This window comes from Sus scrofa, chromosome 6 (assembly GCF_000003025.6).
Source record: "Sus scrofa isolate TJ Tabasco breed Duroc chromosome 6, Sscrofa11.1, whole genome shotgun sequence".
In the NCBI taxonomy this organism is placed as follows: domain Eukaryota; kingdom Metazoa; phylum Chordata; class Mammalia; order Artiodactyla; family Suidae; genus Sus; species Sus scrofa.
In genome coordinates, this window is record NC_010448.4 from 129,152,188 (window position 1) to 129,160,024 (window position 7,837).

General features: G+C 40.3%; 1 pseudogene; it reads right to left on the reverse strand.

The window, feature by feature from the left end:
* Nucleotides 260–1,047, reverse strand: LOC110261444 (annotated as a pseudogene).

The window sequence follows — 7,837 nt, forward strand, 5'->3', positions numbered from 1 at the left end:
CATCCACCAGAAAACATAGTTGTGATTTTGTTTTCGTGTTTTGTTTTTGTTTTGTCTTTTTAGGGCTGCACCTGTGGCATATGGCTAAGAGTCGAATCGGAGCTGGAGCTGGAGCTGTTGGCCTACACCACAGCCACAACAACACTGGATCCTTAACCCAACTGAGCAAGGCCAGGGATTGAACCTGCATCCTCATGGATATTAGTCAGATTTGTTTCCCCTGAGCCACAACAGGAACTCCCTGTTTTTGTTTTTTATGATGAAATCAACAATGCCTGGCACATAGTAAGTGCCATATGATTATTATTGATTGATAATGGATTTGCTTTGCGGGTTTCCATGGCTTTGCAAGTTTTCATGGCTTTGCAGCTGTGGCCCTGAATAAATGCCATGAGGATGACATACATGGTCCTAGTTCTGAAGGTCATGGGCAATGATGGGCAGTTTACTAGCGTCAAACTTATCCTGAAGTTCCTCTTCAGGATTTTTCTGCTTTGTTTCTTTATACATCTGCCTTTTCTGTGAGCAGCAAGTGGGACACTTTCAGCAAAAATTAACTTACAAAAATAGAAATTAAATGAATCCATTCGTTTGGATCCTTTAGGCACTCATATGTAGATGCCAACTCAGAGCAGCAAGAAGAGAAATCCAAAGCCAATGAATAGTGAGACCAACATGGAGACAAGGAGCTTTTTATCAGGAGTGATAAAAACGAAGAGCCAGGCAGTGAAGCACCAGCCAATGGCCAGCAGCAATATAGTCAGATGCGGGAAGATAGTCAGTTTCTCCGGGATGGTATGTATATATATGCTCATGGCCTTAAGCCACATTGTACTGGACACAGGGTAAACAAGCCCCGTCTAAGTTTTCATAGGCTGCTTTGATATTCCTGTTGGATTGTATCAGGAAGATTGGCTGTAATGATTCTGTTTTTAAGAATGTGATCTCTGAAAGGGAAAGATGGTAGACAAGAAAAAATTTGTCTTTCACAATACAGGTAGCCAACCAGCACATGAAAATATATTGAATATCGCTAATCATCAGAGAAGTGCAAATCAAAACCGTGACGAGATATCACCTCATACCTGTCAGAATAGCTGTCATCAAAAAAACCCCCCACAAATTATAAATGCCGGTGAGAAGGTGGAGAAAAGGGAGACTTGTACATTGTTGGTGGGAATGTAAATTTGTGCAGTCACTGTGGAAAACAGCGGGATGGTTCCTCATAAAACTTAAAAATAGGAGTTCCTGTCATTCCTCAGAGGTAATGAAACCAGCTAGTATCCATGAGGACTTGAATTGGGTCCCTGGCCTCTCTCAGTGGGTTAAGGATCCGGGGTTGCCACGAGCTATGGTAGAGGTCACAGACCTGGTTCAGATCCCACATTGCTGTGGGATCTAGGCCAGATCTAGGCCAACAACTATAACTCCGATTTAACCCCTAGCCTTATTAACTTCAATATGCTGTGGGTGTGGCCCTAAAACAAAAATAAATAAACAACAACAAAAATAAACAAAAAACCTTAAAATAGATGATCCAGCAATTCCACTCCTAGGTATGTATCTGAAGAAAACAAAAATCACTAATTCAAAAAGATACATGTACCCTGATGTTCATAGAAACATTATTTACAGAAGCCAAGATATGGCAGAAACCCAAGTATCCATCAATAGATGATGGATAAAGAAGAAGTGGTACACACACACACACACACACACACACACACACACACACAGTGGAATACTACTCAGCCATGAAAAGGAATGAAATTTTGCCCCTTACAACAACATGGATGGACGTGCAGTATATTATGCTTAATGAAGTAAGTCAAGAGAAAGTGAATGTTATCACTTATATGTGGAATCTAAAAAATAGAACATTTGGATTGAGTATAACAGAACGGAGACAGACTCACAGATACAGAGAACAAACTAGTGGTTACCAGTGGGGAGAGGGAAGGGGAAGGGCATTAAGGGGTACCAATTAGTACATATAAAATAAATAAGCTACAATGATAATAAACAGCATGGGGATATATAGCCAATATTTTATAACTTTAAATGAAGTATAATCTATAAAAATGCCGAATTACTATGTTGTATGCATAAAACTAATATTATATTATAAAACAACTATACCTTCAAAAAGCTGTCTTTCAGTGAGTTGTTTTAAAATCCATAAATATATTTCTGGGAACTTGAATAGAGTATAGGATTTGAACAGCAGATTTTAGAAGTCTGAATAAATACATGAACAAGTAAATAACCTGGTGTATGATCTCCTTGCAGACCCAGGGAAAAGCATGGGACCCACAGAAATGCAGAACACAGTGACAAAGCTGATCACCTTGTCCATAAAGGGCTCTCCTTGCTCTGGACACAGCTTTTTTTTTTTTTTTTTTTTTTTTTTTTGTATTAAAGTTTTTAACTAAAGTATAATTAATTTTGGAGTTCTCATTGTGGCACAGCAGAAATGAATCCGACTAGTATCCATGAAGTTGCAGGTTCTATCCCTGGTCTTGCTCAGAGGGTTAAGGATCCGGCGTTGTTGTGAACTGTGGTGTAGGTCGCAGACGCAGCTCGGATCTGGCATTGCTATGACTGTGGCATAGGCCGGGCAGCTATAGCTCCGATTAGACTCCTAGCCTGGGAACCTCCATATGGTGTGGGTGTGGCCCTAAAGAGACAAAAAATAAATTTAAAAAAATATATATAGTTGATTTATAATGTTGTACCAATTTCTGCTATACAGTAAAGTGACTCAGTTATATTCACACAAATTTTATATATATATACATATATATATATATAGTCTTTTCCATCATGGTCTATCCCAGGAGACTGGATATAGCTCCCTGTGCTATACAGTAGGACCTTGTTGTTTATCCATTCTAAATGTAATAGTTTGCATCTGCTAACACCAAATTCCCAGTCCATCCCACTCCCTCTCCCTTGGCAACCATAAGTCAGCTCTCCATGTCCATGAGTCTGTTTCTGTTCTGTAGATAGGTTCATCTGTGCCGTATTTTAGATTCCACATATAAGTGATATCAGATGGTATTTGTCTTTCTCTTTCTGACTTACTTCACTTAGTATGATTATCTCTAGTTGCATCCATATTGCTGTGAATGGCATTATTTAGTTCTTTATTATAGCTGAGTAGTATTCCTTGGTGTATATGTATCACATCTTCTTTGACCATTCATCTGTTGATGGACATTTAGGTTGTTTCTATGTCTTGACTATTGTGAATAGGGCTGTTGTGAACATAGGGGTGCATGTATCTTTTTCAATGGAAGTTTTGTCCAGATATACACCCAGGAGTAGGATTTCTGGATCATACAGTAATTCCATTTTTAGTTTTTGAGGAACCTCCATACTATTTTTCATAGTGTTTGCACCAACTTACATTCCTACCAACAGTGAAGGAGTGTTCCCTTTTCCTAATATCCAATTCAATATTTGTTATTTCTAGACTTTTTAATGATGGCCATTCTGACCAGTGTAAGGTGGCACCTGATGGTAGTTTTGACTTGCATTTCTCTAATAATTAATGCTATTGAGCATCTTTTCATTTGCCTACTGGCCATCTGTCTGTCTTCTTTGGAGAAATGTCTATTTAGGTCTTCTGCCCATTTTTCTTTGGGCTGTTTGTATTTTGCCGTTGAGTTGTGGGTTTTATGTATATTCTGGAGATTAAGTCCTTGTTGGTTGCATTGTTTACAACTATTTTCTCCCATTCTGTGGGTTGTTTTTTCACTTTTTAAAAATGATTTCTGGAGTTCCTGTCATGGCACAGTGGTTAACGAATCTGACTAGGAACCATGAGGTTGTGGGTTCGGTCCCTGCCCTTGCTCAGTGGGTTAAGGATCCGGTGTTGCCATGAGCTATAGTGTAGGTTGCAGACTCGGCTTGGATCCCACATTGCTGTGGCTCTGGCGTAGGCCGGTGGCTACAGCTCCGATTAGACCCCTAGCCAGGGAATCTCCATATGCCGTGGGAGCGGCCCAAGAAATGGCAAAAAGACAAAAAAAAAAAAAAAAAAAAAAGATTTCCTTTGCTGTGAAAAAGCTTGTAAGTTTAATTAGGTCCCATTTGTTTGTTTTTATTTCTATTGCCTTGGGAGACTGACCTAATAAAACACTTGTATGTTTTATGTCAAAGAATGTTTTGCCTATGTTTTCTTTTAGGAATTTTATGGTATCATGTTTTATGTTTAAGTCTTTAGGCCATTTTGAGTTTATTTTTGTGCTAGTGTGAGGGTGAACTCTAGTTTCATTGATTGGCATGCAGCTGTCCAGTTTTCCTAGCACCACTTGCTGAAGAGACTGTCTTTTTCCCATTTTGTGTTCTTGCCTCTTTTGTTGAAGATTAATTGACAGTAGGTGTATGGGTTTATTTCTGTGCTCTCTCTTCTTTTCTATAGATCAGTATGTCTGTTTTTGTACTAATACCACATTGGGTTTTTCTCTCTCTTGCTTTTTTTTAAATGGCTGCACCTGCGGCAGATGGAAATTCTGGGCTGGGGTCAAATGGGAGCTGCCAGCCTACACCACAGCCATGACACTGCTGGATCTGAACTGCATCTCTGACATATGCTGCAGCTTGCTGCAATGCCAGATCTTTAACCCACTGAGCAAGGCCAGGGATCGAACCCACATCCTCACAGACACTATGTTGGGTTCTTAACACAGTGAGCCATAACCAGAAATCCTTTTGTCTAATTTTTTGGCTGCACCCTCAGCACATGGAATTTCCTTGGCCAGGAATTGAACTTGTGCCACAGTGATGCTCTCCTGTCCTGCATCAGCTCTCACACCATGTCCTGTTTATGGTCTATTTACTGCCACTTTTTCCCAGTTTTGTTCTTTTGTTGGTTTTGCTCTTAAAAATGGACCCAGTCATAGTGCTGAAGTGTCATCTAATGTTCCCAAACACAAGAAGGCCATGAAGTGCCTTATGGAGAAAATACATGTATAAATAAACTTCATTCTGCCATAAGGTATAGAGATGTTGGCCATGAGTTTAATGTTAATGAATCAATTATAAAATAAGCTTTCTGTAAACAGAAACACACATAAAACAAGGTTCTATCTTATGAATTAAAGAAAATGTGACCAGAGGATTCCAAGAATTTAACCCTTTATTTACTCTAAGGTCAGTGGTTCACTATTTGCTAATTCAGTGTTTGTAGTGCCTTTATTTATTTATTTTATCTTGGGTGAGTTTTGGTAATTTATAGTTTTTGAGGAATTTGGTCCATTTAAACTAGTTCGTGAAACTCATGTACATAGAGTTGTTTGTATTAGCCCTTTATTTCTTCCCCCACAGGCTAGGGGTTGAATCAGAGCTGCAGCTTCCAGCTTACGCCACAGCCACAGCAACTTGGGATCCGAGCCACATCTGCAGCATATACCATAGCTCATGGCAATGCCAGATTCTTAACTCACTGAGCGAGGCCAGGGATCGAACCCATGTCTTCATGGGTACTAGTCAGGTTCGTTTCCACTGCACCACAATGGGGAACTCCCACTGTTCATGGTGACTTTATAAAACAACTACTGCCAGTAATGAGAAGCAACTGCGTTTAGAGGAAGAGTGGGAAGGAAATATAAAATAATACTTGAGATAGCACTCCGAGTTTGGAGATAATTAGCTTAGAGTTACTGACAATTGAACAAGTGACCTCTGTTACCACCACCAGGGAGGCATCCCCTGCATAGAGTAGAGCAAAGGGATGACAGTACCTCTCGCCAGGAGCCGCTGCCCCAAGATGTCAACCCCCTGCACAGTTTGCAGGTATTGAGGTCATCAAGAGAGCCGTGACTCACACTGACACTGGATGGAGCAAAGCTTGGCTCACATGTTAAGACAGAACATCAGCTTCAGTAGCGAATGTCAGTTCCCCAAGGCCAGGGGGTCTTGTGTATAGCTGAGGTGAGGGGATGATCTACAAGCACACCTTCTGTATTGCAGATGGAGAACATTGTTCCCTTCTCACCAGGAACAAACAGAAAAACGATGGGTAGAGCCAGGTCCCATATGATGCACATGCTTGAAGCGGAACAAAGAAGTGCACTCAAACTCAAAACAGGGACGTTAGCTTCCCAAACAAGGCAATAAGCCCATCAAGGGTTGCAAGGTCTCCTCATCTCCATGTAAGGGAAATTTCTAGGGCCAAGACACTCTCTTTGACAGCTCCGTGTGTCAACACACTGTGCATGACTGCCTTTCCAAACACTGTCAAACTCTTGCTATCTGTGTTGGTCAACTTATTAAACCTTGCTGAGTTCAGTTTCCATATCCATAATATAAGATAATAATAATAAGAATACCTACTATGTAGAGTTTAAGGATTAAATAAGACAATGAATCTTAAAAAAAGAAAACCTACTTTGTGCCTCAAACTAAGTGCTCAGTAAATATTATAAAAAAATCAAAGAATTGAGCAACTTCTCCATGGCACCATGTTCCTCAGGTGGCATGGGTGGGGTGGGGAGGGGGAGTAGAGACAGTCATGTATTCATTCCACAGATATTTATGTATTAGACACTATTCTCAGCACTAGGAATTCTGAGATGAATAAGAAAAATTGTCTCTGTTCTGACGGATTTTGACATTCTAACAGTAAAGATGAAGCACTGAGCAAGTAAACATGTAATATTAGAGTTGATGAATTCTTTGAATAAAAATAAAGCAAAGTTAGATGATTTAGAGTGAGGAAGAGTATTTCAGAGAGGCTGATCAGGAGATGCTTGAGGAGGTTCCAGATGACCAGAGACCTGAAACAAGTGATAGAAAAAGCCACTGGAAGCTTGGAGAAGAGTGTTTTGAGAAGAGGAAATAGCAAATGCAGAAGCCCAGAAGCGAGGACAGGGTTGAGATGTCAGAGACTACAAAGAATGTCACTAGGTTAACATGCAAGACACAAGACTGAAGGTCAATGAGGGAGAAGGCAGAGCCCTAGGGCATTAGAAGCCTTGGTAAGTGCTTCGGATTTAACTTGGAATAGTTTGGAAACTTATATTATCTGATTTCCAATTTTGAAAGATAATTCTGGGGAGTTCCTGTTGTGGCTTTTTTGAAACAAATCTGACTAGCATCCATAAGGATGCAGGTTTGATCCATGGCCTTGCTCAGTGGGTTAAGCATCCAGCGTTGCTGTGAACTGTAGTGTAGGTCACAGACACAGCTTGGATCTGATGTGGCTGTGGTATAAGCACGCGGCTACAGCTCTGATTAGACCCCTAGTCTGGGAAACTCCATATGCTGCAGGTGCAGCCCTAGAAAGACAGAAAAAAAAAAAAAAGAAAGAAAAGAAACAAAAGGAAAAAAAAGATAATTCTGGCTGCTTTAGAGGGAATGTGAACAAAAGGAAGTAGATAGATATTCAAATGGAGGCTACCATATTGGACACAAAAAATGATGACAGTTGGATTAAGGTAACAGTGGAGGAGGTGAGAAATGTTTGGAAGGAGAGTTTGAAGATGATAGGTTAGATATGGTGTGTGTGGGTGGGTGGGTGTGAGATAGAGAGAATGGCCTGAGCAATTTGGTGGTTGGACAATGGATTACTAAGATGGGGAACATTGGAACAGGAGAAGGTATGGATCGAATTCTACAGGATGAGCTTAAGAAACCTCCTGAACTTCCAAATGGAAATACAAAGTAGGCCATTCATTGTGCAAATCTGAAGTTCAGGTGAGAGATAAGGATGAAGATAATTAAGTTGGGAATCATAAGCATAGAGACTGTATTCAAAGTCACCAGGACTGGATGAAATCACCCCAAAAGTGAGTGTGGATTAAGAGGAGAAGATTGAGCTCTGGGACACTAC